Raw genomic sequence first — 13,380 nt, 5'->3', positions numbered from 1 at the left:
TCACACAGAGTTTTTTTTCCGAGTTTTTAGACGCGGAAACCGCGCCAAAAAACTCATCAAAAACAGTTCGAAAGTGCCTCCCATTGATTTCAATGGGAGGCGGAGGTGTCTTTTTCCCGCCAGCGGTAAAACCGCCTCGCGGGAAAAAGAAGCGACATGCCCTATTTTCGGGCGTTTACGCCTCTGACCTCCCATTGACTTCAATGGGAGGCAGAGAAAGCGTATTTCGCAGCGTTTTATGCCCGCAGCGTGCAGGGAGAGGAAAATCTGCCTCAAACTTCCAAACGGAATTTAGAAGCAGAAATTCTGCCTGCAAAAAACTCTTACGCCTGAAAAACCGGCTCCATTACGCCTACAAACATCTGCCCGTTGCTTGCAATGGGTTTTACGATGTTCTGTTCAGACAAGGTGTAATTTTACGTGTCGCTGTCAAAATACGGTGCGTAAAATGACGGCTCGTCAAAAGAAGTGCAGGTCACTTCTTGGGACGTTTTTGGAGCGTTTTTCATTGACTCTATTGAAAACAGCTCCAAGAACGGCCACAAAAACGCAGCAAAAACACAGCGAAAAATACGAGTGGCTCAAAAAACGTCTGAAAATCAGGAGCTGTTTCCCCTTGAAAACCGCTCCTGATTTTCAGACGTTCTTGAAGCCGCTCGCGATTTTCGCTGCGTTTTTCGCTGCGTTTTTTACGTCCGTTTTTGGAGCTTTTTTCGCTAGAGTCAATGAAAAACGGCTCCAAAAACGTCCCAAGAAGTAACCTGCACTTCTTTTTCACAGCCTATTTTTACCACGTAAAAAAACGTGTAAAATGACACCTCGTGGGAACAGAACATCGTAAAACCCATTGCAGGCAATGGGCAGATGTTTGCCGACGTATTGGAGCCGTCTTTTCAGCCGTAATTTGAGGCATAAAACGCCTCCATTACATCTGAAAATAGGTCGTGTGCACATACCCTTACAGTGACGGTCACAGTGCCCACATGACAGCAACAGTCAAGGGCCCCCATACCAGGGACAACCACCTTTCTGCCAGAACAGTGACAGCCAAAGTGCTCCCATAACATTGACTGTTGCTGTTATGTGGGCACTGTGACTGTTACTGTTATGGGAGCACTATGGCTGTCACTGTTCTGGGGGAGAGTTGGTTGTCCCTGTTATGGAGGACTTTGACTGTTGCTGTTATGTGGGCACTGTAACTGTCAAAGTCCTCCATAACAGGGACAACCGACTCTCCCCCAGGAAAGTGACAGCCATAGTGCTCCCATAACAGTGACAGTCACAGTGCCCACATAACAGCAACAGTCAAAGTCCCCCATAACAGTTGATTAACAGCTGATGGCCACTGTTACATTGTTTGAATATATCAATTGCATCATCATCAGTTTTTTTTGTCTCAAGTGATTACAACTGATGCAAAAACCGATTCAAAAATGTATCAGTTGCATCAGAATTTTTCAAAATTTTTACTACAAAACCATCAGTTGTCGTTAGTTGTCTTCCGTTTTTAACATCAGTTTTTACCACAATGGTCCACCAAAAAGGTTGTCTGGGGTCTGAAAATGTCACACCCCCTCTGTATATAATGCCACACCCCCCTGTAGATAACGCCACACAGCGCCCACTGTAGATTGTGCCACACAGCGCCCCCCTGTAGATAGCACCGGATACATATAGCGCTACCCCCCTTCTCCTGTAGATAGCTCCACTCAAGCTCCCTCTAGCATATATGGACAGTGGCGTCAGGGGTTACTCCCTAAACGGAATCCCCGGCCGCAGCATTACCAATGCTGTGGCCGGGGATTGCCTCAAGAAGGACCCCCTGACGCCACTGTCCATATATGGACAGTGACGTCAGTGTCTACTCCTTGAGTGGAATCCTCTTGCCAACTCTGGCCAGGGATTCCGCTCCAGGAGGAGATCCCTGACGTCAATGTCCATATATGGACAGTGGCGTCAGGGGGTCCTTCTTGAAGGAAACAACCCTGCAACAGCATTGGTAATAAAGTTGACTTGTTTACAGAACGCTGAGTTGGCTCCATTTTTGGTCAGAGATCTTCAAGTGTAATACTGGAAGGTTCCCATGGCTAAAGAGAGTTCAGTGCTCCAGAATTAAAGGGGTTGTCCGGGCAGGGGGCGGTTTTTCATACTGATGACCTTTCTATAGGATAGGTCATCAGTATATCATTGATGGGGGTCCGTTCCGGAAGCAGATGGCTCACAGTATAGCGGCCGTGAATGTGACTGGAGCTGCAGTTCTGCAGCACGGCCGCTATACAGTGTATGAAGCACTGCATGCCCAGCATAACATCCGGTGCCCGGAGGCAGCCCGAACAGCTGATCGGTGTGGGGTCCGGGTGTCATATTTCACCACTTATTACATTACCGGGTACATATCACAATGTAATGACCATTACTCACCGTCTGCTGGAAGTTGACATGGCCATAACCAAGAGACCATCTTTTGATCATGTTCCTGCAGACACGTATAGACAGCTCAGGCCCATCTGGACTAAACATCTGATAGATAGAGGAAGGCCATAGGATCAGGGGCGTAACTAGGAAAGACTGGGCCCCATAGCAAACTTTTGACTGGGGCCCCCCCTCCCCTGGGTGTCACACAACCCCCCCCCCCCTTGTAGATAGTGCCTTTTTTACAAACCCCCCCTTTTGATAACGCCATACAGCCCCCCCTGTTGGGAACGCCATACAGCCCCCCCCTGTAGGGAACGCCATACAGTGTCGTCCCCCCTGTAGGAAAATCCATACAGCGCCCCCCCCCCTGTAGGGAACGCCATACAGCGTCCCCCCTCCCAAAAAAATGCGACCTATGTATCCCCTATCCACAGGATAGGGGAGACATGTGTGATCGCTGGCAGCGATAGGGAGAATGGGGGACTGAAATTCCCCCAAGTTCTCCATGACTAACCTCTGACTTCCGGCGTCTGCGCAGCTCACTAAAAATGAAAGGAGCGCTGGTCACGCATGCGCACAAGCACGACCGGCGCTCCATTCATTTCTCCGGAGCTGCCGACACAGACCCCGGAAGTCAGAGGTTTGTGATGGAGAACTTCAGGGGACTTTCAGTCCCCCGTTCTCCCTATCGCTGCCAGCGATCACACATGTATCCCCTGTCCTGTGGATATCCTGTGGAGAGGGGATACATGTCCTGTGGAGAGGGGATACATGTCCTGTGGAGGGGGGATACATGTCCTGTGGAGGGGGGATACATGTCCTGTGGAGAGGGGATACATGTCCTGTGGAGAGGGGATACATGTCCTGTGGAGAGGGGATACATGTCCTGTGGAGAGGGGATACATGTCCTGTGGAGAGGGGATACATGTCCTGTGGAGAGGGGGGGGGGATACATGTCCTGTGGAGAGGGGATACATGTCCTGTGGAGAGGGGATACATGTCCTGTGGAGAGGGGATACATGTCCTGTGGAGAGGGGGGGGGATACATGTCCTGTGGAGAGGGGATACATGTCCTGTGGAGGGGGGATACATGTCCTGTGGAGGGGGGATACATGTCCTGTGGAGGGGGGATACATGTCCTGTGGAGGGGGGATACATGTCCTGTGGAGAGGGGATACATGTCCTGTGGAGAGGGGATACATGTCCTGTGGAGAGGGGATACATGTCCTGTGGAGAGGGGATACATGTCCTGTGGAGAGGGGATACATGTCCTGTGGAGAGGGGATACATGTCCTGTGGAGAGGGGATACATGTCCTGTGGAGAGGGGGGGGGATACATGTCCTGTGGAGAGGGGATACATGTCCTGTGGAGGGGGGATACATGTCCTGTGGAGAGGGGATACATGTCCTGTGGAGAGGGGATACATGTCCTGTGGAGAGGGGATACATGTCCTGTGGAGAGGGGATACATGTCCTGTGGAGAGGGGATACATGTCCTGTGGAGAGGGGATACATGTCCTGTGGAGAGGGGATACATGTCCTGTGGAGAGGGGGGGGGGATACATGTCCTGTGGAGAGGGGATACATGTCTTTTGTTTAATGGCAGAGCGGGGAGATACCTGCCTGCTCTGCCGTACTGTTCAGTGGCGTCCCGCTATAGCAGCCATAGCGGCTGCTAGCGGAGCCTCCGGCCATGGTGGAGGCCCGTGCCGGCGGGCGACACGGGCCTTCTCATGCCGCGGGCCCCGTAGCAGCCGCTACTGCTGCTACGGCGGTAGTTACGCCACTGCATAGGATATTGGCTGTTACTGTGTGGATCTCCACTGAAGAAGTAACGGAATATTCTCATCACACAAAGTGATTGCATATCGTTGGGTTATGCCATCATTTTGCCATCGGTAGAAGTTTTACTGCCATATGAACCCTCGCTCTCGATCATTGCCCTCTTGCGGCTTTAACAGTCTCTACTCTTCTGGGAAGGCTTGCCACAAGATTTTGGAGTGTGACTTCACAGATGCTTTTTTTGGCTGAATGGGCACAAATTCCCACAGACAAGCACTGATATTGGATGAGTAGGTTTTGCTCGCAACCCGTGTTATAATTCATCCCAAAGGTGTTGGATGGTCCTTTGTGCAGGCCACTCGAGTCCCTACACAACAAACTCATCAAATCATGTCTTTATGGACCTTGCTTACAGGGGCACAGTCATGCTGGGACAGGAAAGGTCCTTTCCCAGTAGACACTATGTATTCCTGTAGGTAAAGTTCAGAGGCCCAGATTCACCCATCAGACTACCAGATAACAAGACGTCATCATTCTAGAGAACGACGTGCTTTACACCTCTCCAGCTGACGCTTGGCATTGTGCATGGGGATCTAAGGAAATCCATTTCATGAAGCTCCTGACACACAGTTCTTGTTCTGCGCCACGTTTAAAGCCACTGATCTCTTCAGTACGACCCATACTACTAGCAATGTTTCTCTGGAGAGTGCATGGCTGTGGGCTTGATTTATGCACCTGTTTGCAATGCGTGAAGCTGAAACAGCTCAATGCGTGAAGCTCAATAATTAGGGGGGGTGTTCACGTACTTTTATCCATATAGTATTGTCTCTCACCTCCCACATGCTGTATTTTCTCCTTACTGCCAAGAGACACAGAATTAAAAATTAAAGAAGAGCTCCAGTGGAAGCACAACTTTCCATGTCTGCACCCCCACCTGACTGTATATATCACTCTACACTTCTTTTATGTATACTGTACTTACTTTTTGAACTCCTGCCTTGTCCGTGCTTTAAAAGAAGCCTCCGTCTTGATTCTTAGATTTCCCCAGCTTTCTCTTCCTCTCTGCTTTGCTATCAATCACATGACCAGCTAAAGACCATATAATTTCTTTATGCTGGGGGACACTGTGATTATTATTCTCTCTATATTCTTGTAAATAAGCTGAGAAACCATAAGTATACAGACAGGGAGGCTGCACTATATTCTTCTACACCTGTGTGACAGGAACCTGTCTAAGTATCAGTGGCAGTTGATGATAGAAGTTTCTGTTTCCCCCTGTGTATAACTAGTGCGGTACAGAAACTGCTGAAGCCTGTGATGGGTGACACATAGATCTCCAGAGACCCAAGTAGAGAAAGTAGTCACCGAGCCGGATTCACACTGCTGCTAAGCAACCATCCCGGTCTGATATATAGAGATAAATAACAGGGGAGAGACCGACACATGGAATACCAGAATGCAGCACATGGGAGAGGTTAGGTTTGCCCGGGGTGTCCCTTTAACATTTCATAATTATATCATCTAGTTATCATCTCTTTATTTGTAGATCTCATTCGGAACCATCTACACGTCATTGTTCTTTGTGATGGATAAGGGACACATAACGGAGAAGATACTGAACGTCACCCTGGAGATAATCTACCTACTTACCGGAGAGGTAAAATAATCCGGGACTCATGTATATGTCCTTTCTCTTATCTTTTTATCCTACGGACAATATTATATAAAACGCAAAAGATCACGTCATCATAATTGATTTGTAAATATAAATGCTGTAACAAATCTTCTCCGGTGCATAGATATTTATTTTAATACAATGATAGCGCCCCCTAGCATTTTGGCTGCCCCCCTAATGCTGCTTCCACCTTCCTAAACAGTCCGCGGTGGACACGCATTACTAAAGTTATGATTTTTGGAATGGTGGGAGGTAAAAACGAAAATTGAAAAAACCGAAAATAGGCTGTTCATTAAGGGGTTAATAACCTATCATTCACCTGTTCTATACCTGGACTGAGTTACCTGGTGGTGGTTACATTCAGTTATCCTTTGGATGCATTACTATGGACTGATCTGTGGGCTACAACATAAGGTGACTTAGCCTGGGGACTGTGTTGCTCCCTCTGCAGGCGGGGTGTTGCGGTGGCACTGGTTGCCATGTGGTGCCGCACCTAATAGAGTAGGGACCCACTTAAAAGAAGTCGCCATGAGGAGGCAGGTGGGCTTATACGATCAAAATGTTTACTAAGAACTTCCTGTTCATTTTGATTCTCTTGTATGTTCCATCTCGATATCCAGGATTGTTCAGTAGTGAAGAAGACTTCTGGTGACTCTCTATCCCCCAACAGATGTCCCTACATGTCTGGAGGATGGACAAGTACCATCACGGAGCCTTCACTGATACCTAAGAGAAATGAGAGCTACGTAATGGTAAGAACAGAGTTCTCAGCAGCACAGAATCTGCACGCTCATCTCCTGAAATACTATGTGCTGCTGTGAACTCTGCTCTTACCATTACGTGGTGACTTGCCAATCATGTGAAGGTGTTATTGAGGACAGGAGTGGAGGAGAGGTAACAGACTGAGAGCTACGTAATGGTAAGAACAGAGTTCTCAGCAGGACAGGTCAGGATCCTGTTTCTTTTAAATGTTGCACTGTAGCGCAGCCTTATATAGTGGAACGAGCGGGTTCCCCAGCAGCATTTAAAAGAAACAGGATCCTGACCTGTCCACAGAGTTTAAGGCAGCACAGAGTATTTCAGGAGATGAGCACGGCTGGCCACGGGCAGCCGGTCGTTTTTCCGAGCCGTGCTCCCATTATAAAGTATAGGAGCACGGTCCGTAAAATAAAAAAATGGAACATGTTCTATCTTTTTAACGGCACGGGCACCTTCCCGTGAGAAAACGGGAAGGTACCCGTGGCTAACAGAAGTCTATGGGCCCGCTATTTCGGGTCGTAATAACGGGTGTTTTTACGGTCGTGTGCATGAGGCCCCGTAATGACGGGTGACTACGTGTGTGCACCCGTCATTACGGCAGCGTTGCTAAGCGACGTCAGTAAATAGTCACTGTCCAGGGTGCTGAAAGAGTTAACTGATCGGCAGTAACTGTTTCAGCACCCTGGACAGTGAATTCTAATCACAATATCGAGTAACCTGTCAAAAAAAAAAAGACGTTCATACTTACCGAGAACTTTCTGCTTCCTCCAGTCCGGTCTCCTGGCCGTTGCCTTGGTGACGCGTCCCTCTCGACATCCGGCCCGACATTCCTGGGTGACGTTACAGCCCATGTGACCGTTGCAGCCAATCGCAGGCTGCAGAGGCCTCTGCAGCCAATCACAGGCTGCCGCGTCAGAAAAGAAGGTCGGACTGGAGGAAGAAGAGGGACTCGTCACCAAGACAACGACCGGGTACGTATGAAATGTTTTTTATTTTATTTTTAATCAGCAGCCTCTTTTCTCTATCAGTGATTGATAGAGACAAGTGGCTGCCGATTTGTATAATATTTTTGACCGGGTTCGGTCAAAACGGGTTCGGCCGAACCCGGTGAAGTTCGGATTCGCTGTCCCGGTTCGCTCATCTCTACCTGTCAATATTGTTTCGGACAGAGGGGTACAATTTGTTTCATTGTTTTGGAGAGCCTTCTGTAAGAAGTTGGAGATTGATCTGTCCTTCTCCTCGGCCTTCCATCCTGAAACTAATGGCCAAACTGAGAGGACTAATCAGTCTCTAGAACAATATTTAAGGTGTTTTATCTCTGACTGTCAATATGATTGGGTCTCATTCATTCCCCTCGCCGAATTTTCCCTTAATAACCGGGTCAGTAACTAGTCAGGGGACTCCCCCATTTTCTGTAATTTTGGGTTTAATCCACGGTTCTCCTCCCTTTTACCTGGTAGTTCCAACAATCCCGAGGTAGAGGTCGTTCATCGGGAACTGTGCACAGTCTGGGCCCAGGTTCAGAAGAACCTAGAGGCGTCCCAGGGCATACAAAAGACTCAGGCAGATAGAAGACGTTCTGCTAACCCTTTGTTTGTGGTCGGGGATCTGGTGTGGCTGTCTTCAAAAAATGTGCGCCTTAAAGTTCCGTCCAAAAAATTTGCTTCCCGGTATATAGGGCCGTACAAGGTCATTGTGGTCCTTAACCCTGTCTCCTTCCGGCTGGAGTTACCCCTGTCTTTTCAAATACACAACGTGTTTTATGCCTCCCTCCTGAAACGTTGCTCCCCGTCCTTGGTTACCTCGAGGAAACCTCCGGTCCCTGTTCTCACCCCTGAAGGGGTAGAATTCGAGGTGGCCAAGATTGTGGATAGCAGGATGGTCCAAGGCTCCCTCCAGTACCTGGTCTATTGGAGAGGATACAGGCCTGAGGAGAGGACTTGGGTACCCGCCCGGGATGTTCACGCTGGGGTATTGCTCAGGAGGCTCCATCTTCGGTTCCCCAATAAGCCAGGTCCACCTAGGAAGGGTCCAGCGGCCCCTCATAAAAGGGGGGGTACTGTAAAGGATCTGCCAGACACCGCTTCTGTGTCGACGCCCGTGGTTAATCAGTCTGCACCTGCTCCTAGGTCTGATAGAGTGACTCGATCTGCTACCACTCAGGCTGGTAGACTGAGGAGTGGGAGAACCTATCACAGCCTGGCCAGACAGTTCTAGCTCCCGCCCTCGGTCTATGTATACCTTCATTTCCTGCTTGTCTTTGCCTGTGATTCTCTCTGGTTTCCTGGCTCTACTGTTCCTGCTATAACTATTCACCTCTGCTTCATATGACCCTGGCTTGACTGACCATTCTCCTGCTCTGTGTTTGGTACCTCGTACACTCCTGGTTTGACTCGGCTCGTTCACTACTCTTGTTGCTCACGGTGTTGCCGTGGGCAACTGCCCCTTTTCCCTTAGCTTCTGTGTACCCTTGTCTGTTTGTCTGTCGTGAACATATTGAGCGTAGGGACCGTCGCCCAGTTGTACGCCGTCGCCTAGGACGGACCGTGCAAGTAGGCAGGGACTGAGTGGCGGGTAGATTAGGGCTCACCTGTCTTCTCCCTACCCCGACATTACAATAGGATTGTATAGAAAAAAACCTAGTTTGTTATTAGTACCATTTTGGGTACTTTTTGATCACTTTTTATTACATTTTTTTACGGATTTAAGGTACCCAAAAACCAGCAATTCTGGTGTGTTTTTTTTTTCTCGTTGTTTTTTAAATATGGCATTTACCCTGCAGGTTAAATAACGTTATTTTAGATCAGACTTATACGGACAAGTCCATCAATTATGTTGATTTTATTTTTTTTATCTCACTTTAGAGTATGAGGGTCTTTTTTTTTTTGGTGTATTACTAAAAACTTTAAGGGTATGTTCCCACACACAGGATACGCTGCAGATTTTCTGAAACAGAAAATCTGCAGCAGAATCTCAATAAAAACGCTGGTCAATGTGTGACAGAAATCCCCACCAAATAACGTGTTTCTTCGGCTCATTTTGCTGCGGTAATGCTGTGTTTTACCTGCGGATTTAGTTTTAAACATTGGTTATAGCAAAGTATATGTGCACCTGCGTGTTTCCGCTGCGCAAACGCTGTAAAAACCGCAACATAAATCTGTTGCAGAATTTCTGCTCCCTATTGAAGTCTATGGGCCAAACACGCAGGATCTCTGCACAACACGCAGCATGAGAAACGCACCGCAGAACACTTTCGCGTGACTTTTCTGCGGTTTTGTTTTCCGCAGCGCGGGCATGAGATTCTCTTATTCACTTTGCTGCTACTGTAAATGCTGTGGAATATCCGCACAGAGTTCAGTTGTGGAAATTCCGCAGCATTTACGCTACGCGAGAACCCGGCCTTACTCCCTTTTTTTTTTGTAAACATTTTGTACATCCCCCTAAGGACTTCCGTATTGCTGTGTATTGTGCTATTTACAGCCTCCTATTAAAGGGCTTAATAGGAGCACAAAGATGGCAGACCTGGGGTCCTTTTTATTAGGCCCCCAGACTGCCATGACAACCATCAACACCACGTAAGTGAGCCCGCTCCATGCTCCTCTCCTCGCGCCATAAGGTACAGTTACGTCCTGGTGCTACAAGAGGTTTAAAGCACCGGCCTCACCTACAGCAACTTCTGTATAATATACGAGCCCGTACACCAAATGCTCGGCTTTCCGAGAGAAGCCGATCAGAAACGAAGCGGCTCAGCGCTCACCTGAGCACTTCTCCTGCTTCGTTTTAGCGATCTGTGGGGGTCTCCGTGCTCGGACACCCAGTCATCAAAACTTCAGACATCTCACTATGACAAGCCAGAAGTTTTTTTGAAAGTTCAATTACCATTTTACCTGTAGAAATTTGCCTTTTTTTAAAAATAAAAATAAAAATAAAAAAACCCTGTGTTTTTGACCACCTAGCCCGTGTTTATTTTTTTTACAGTTTATATAATCAAATGATATTGTGATCATTGTTACCAAAGTTTTCACACTCCGTGACATTCCCAACCAGCTCTGCATTGTTAGACATTACCAGATTTTAACTGAGCATCACATTTTGTTCGGTTCTCCACAATTTGCCACAAACATGTTATTCCCTTTGCAGTTGGAGCAGAACGGTTCCTATTCTCCCATTATCACTGCAGTACCAGCCTGGGCAGCCCACTCTATCTGTTTCTATATCTGACCATCCGTCTCCTGAGTGACGTGGGGGGGGGGTCTAGATTACACCCAAAAATAATCATTTCTGTGTTCCTTTGTAATTCCACCCACAAGGTTTCCACCTCCTGACAATCTTCCTCCAGTATTGCTTCTTTTACACTTCCCTTCGTATGACGTTTAACATGCAGACATACTCCCCCACCTTTCCTATTTGTCCTGTCTTTCCGAACGAGTGTAAAACACTGAAGATTGACAGCCCGATTGTGTGAAGGGCCCGGCTATGTTTCTGCGAAGCCACCTATATCGATATGTTCCTCCAGTACCAAGGCCTCAAGCGCCCCCAGTTTTGCTTCCTAGACTTCTGCCATTTGTGAACATACACTAGAGGTTGCCGTCCAATTTTTCATGTTCAGTTTCAGGAATGTGATTGACATTTTTAGGCACATGTGTCTTCAATGTTGGTTTGTAACGCACGGATCTCATTATCCTGTGACCTAATACTTCACCCACCAATATAGTCTGACGCCTCTTGATGGCTGAATCCCCTAGAACCACTTCTTATCTTGCCCTAACTTCATTACCATCCCCCCGGCTACCAGTTGGGCTGTCCTCCCGGCTGTCGGGGAGAGCAGTATCCAGTAGGGCTGCCATTTCTGAGACCGACACCCTCGGATCATCGCCCAACTTGTACATTTTTCTTGGAATCACATAGACAGGAGTGATCTTCCTTTTCTCTGAATCATTTCGACTCCCCCTAACTACATTAACCCAGCTACTTGTCTGGTCCTCCTGACCCATTTCTCCACATCTACCCCACTAACTGCTCGCTACGTGAGCACATGAATGACTATTGTCGTGGAGCAGCCAGGATGTCAGTCTAGTGTTTATCACCTATCTCCGTAAAGAACACAAATGGATATGTCCTAGTATTCTATTCTAATATTGTTCTAATGTAAACTTATATGTTTACAGATATTTATTTTCTTAGCAGATGGATGCCAGAACACGTCAAATGGGCATCTTGTTTTATCTCCGAAATTTGAAATGGACGCTAACTCCATAGAGGATTACATCCAGGACTCACCTGGAGAGAACTCCATTGCCCCAATCCCAGTCCTTCGTATATCAGATCTATGCCACATGAAACTTTCCTGTGATAAGTCCAATATTGTTCGACACAATCCAAGTCAACATCGCAAAACTTTTTCCTGCCCTGAATGTGGGAAATGCTTTATACAGAATGCAATCCTTACTAGGCACCTGAGAATGCACACGGGGGTGAAACCATTTGTCTGTTTTGGGTGTGGGAAACGATTCACCCGGAATCAAAGTCTCCTTTCCCATCAGAGACTCCACAGGCGAATTAAGCCGTTTCCTTGTGCCGAGTGCGGAGAACGATTTAATCTTGACTCGGACTTGAAGATACATCAAAGGACTCACCGAGGCGAGCAGTGTTACATGTGCGTTGACTGCGGCAAACCTTTTATTGAGAAGTATGAACTTATTAACCACCAAGCAATTCATTTAGATGAAAAGATGTTTTCATGTTCTGAATGTGGCAGATGTTTCTCTCGTAAAACATTTCTCGTTACTCATCAGCGAACCCACTGGAGAGAAACCATTCCCGTGTTCTGAGTGCGGATAAATCTGATCTGCTGAAACATCAGAGAGTCCACACCGGGGAGAGACCTTTTCCATGTTCCGAGTGCGGGAAGTCCTTTGGACAGAAGTCAGATCTTGTTAAACATCAGAGAATTCACATGGGAGAGAGACCTTTTCTATGTTCGGATTGTGGGAAATGTTTCACACAGAAGTCACATCTTCTTAAACACCAGAGGGTTCATAGACCAAATCCCAATTTGTGACCCAGACTGTGATCATTGCAAGTACTTGCACTAGTCGTAAACTTGTTGTGAACTTTTCAGAAGAATTTGGATGTCAAAACATTTAGACTTTGAAAAATTGTTATTCTTTCTTTTTAAGGAAATGTCAGATTTGGGGAAGGCTCAACAGTCATGGAGTATTTAAAGTTCCCATTAATCCCCACTTATTGGTGATGCCATGGGTGACCTTTACTTTCTGGTAACCACACACTTTGGGGACAAGTAGGCAAGCATTTCCTCAGCTGATGACACAGAGATCAAATGACCCTTCCATGGTGGTCCATCAGAAAAATAGTGGTCCCGTCCCGATGACCCTATGAGGTGGGGAGATGTTTTGTCTCTGGTGTCCCAATAACCTGTATTATGTGTAACTGAAACTCAAGCTTAAAGACTTGTAAGTACATATATTTGAATCCTAGTTATGCCTCCCTGCTTTCATATATGGGGGGGGGGGGGGACAGAGATAGACGTTGGGATGTGTGCTCTACATAAATGTTCAAGATTACACTTTTTCAGATGCCTTTATAACTATGTAGTGCCTATGACAGACGTGTGGCTATTGTCAAACATATTAAGAATGAAAAAACAGGACTATATATATATTTAAAATAAAATACAAGAACCCCCCCCCCCCCCCCCCAAAAAGATATTGATGAATATATGTATAACA

The 13,380-nt window shown here is 47.1% G+C and overlaps 1 long non-coding RNA gene across 1 annotated transcript in view; it reads right to left on the bottom strand.

Moving 5' to 3' along the window:
* Nucleotides 1–12,292: 12,292 nt before the first annotated feature.
* LOC142663340 (uncharacterized) overlaps nt 12,293–13,380 on the bottom strand; it is a 49,673-nt gene continuing 48,585 nt past the window's right edge. The window contains exon 3 of the long non-coding RNA XR_012851084.1: nt 12,293–12,544. This is a non-coding gene — a long non-coding RNA (uncharacterized LOC142663340). The remainder of the gene's footprint in view (nt 12,545–13,380) is intronic.

The sequence above is a fragment of the Rhinoderma darwinii genome, chromosome 11, assembly GCF_050947455.1.
Source record: "Rhinoderma darwinii isolate aRhiDar2 chromosome 11, aRhiDar2.hap1, whole genome shotgun sequence".
Taxonomy (NCBI): domain Eukaryota; kingdom Metazoa; phylum Chordata; class Amphibia; order Anura; family Rhinodermatidae; genus Rhinoderma; species Rhinoderma darwinii.
The sequence above is the reverse complement of the archived record's forward strand: the minus strand, read 5'-3'. Positions and strand labels throughout refer to the sequence as shown.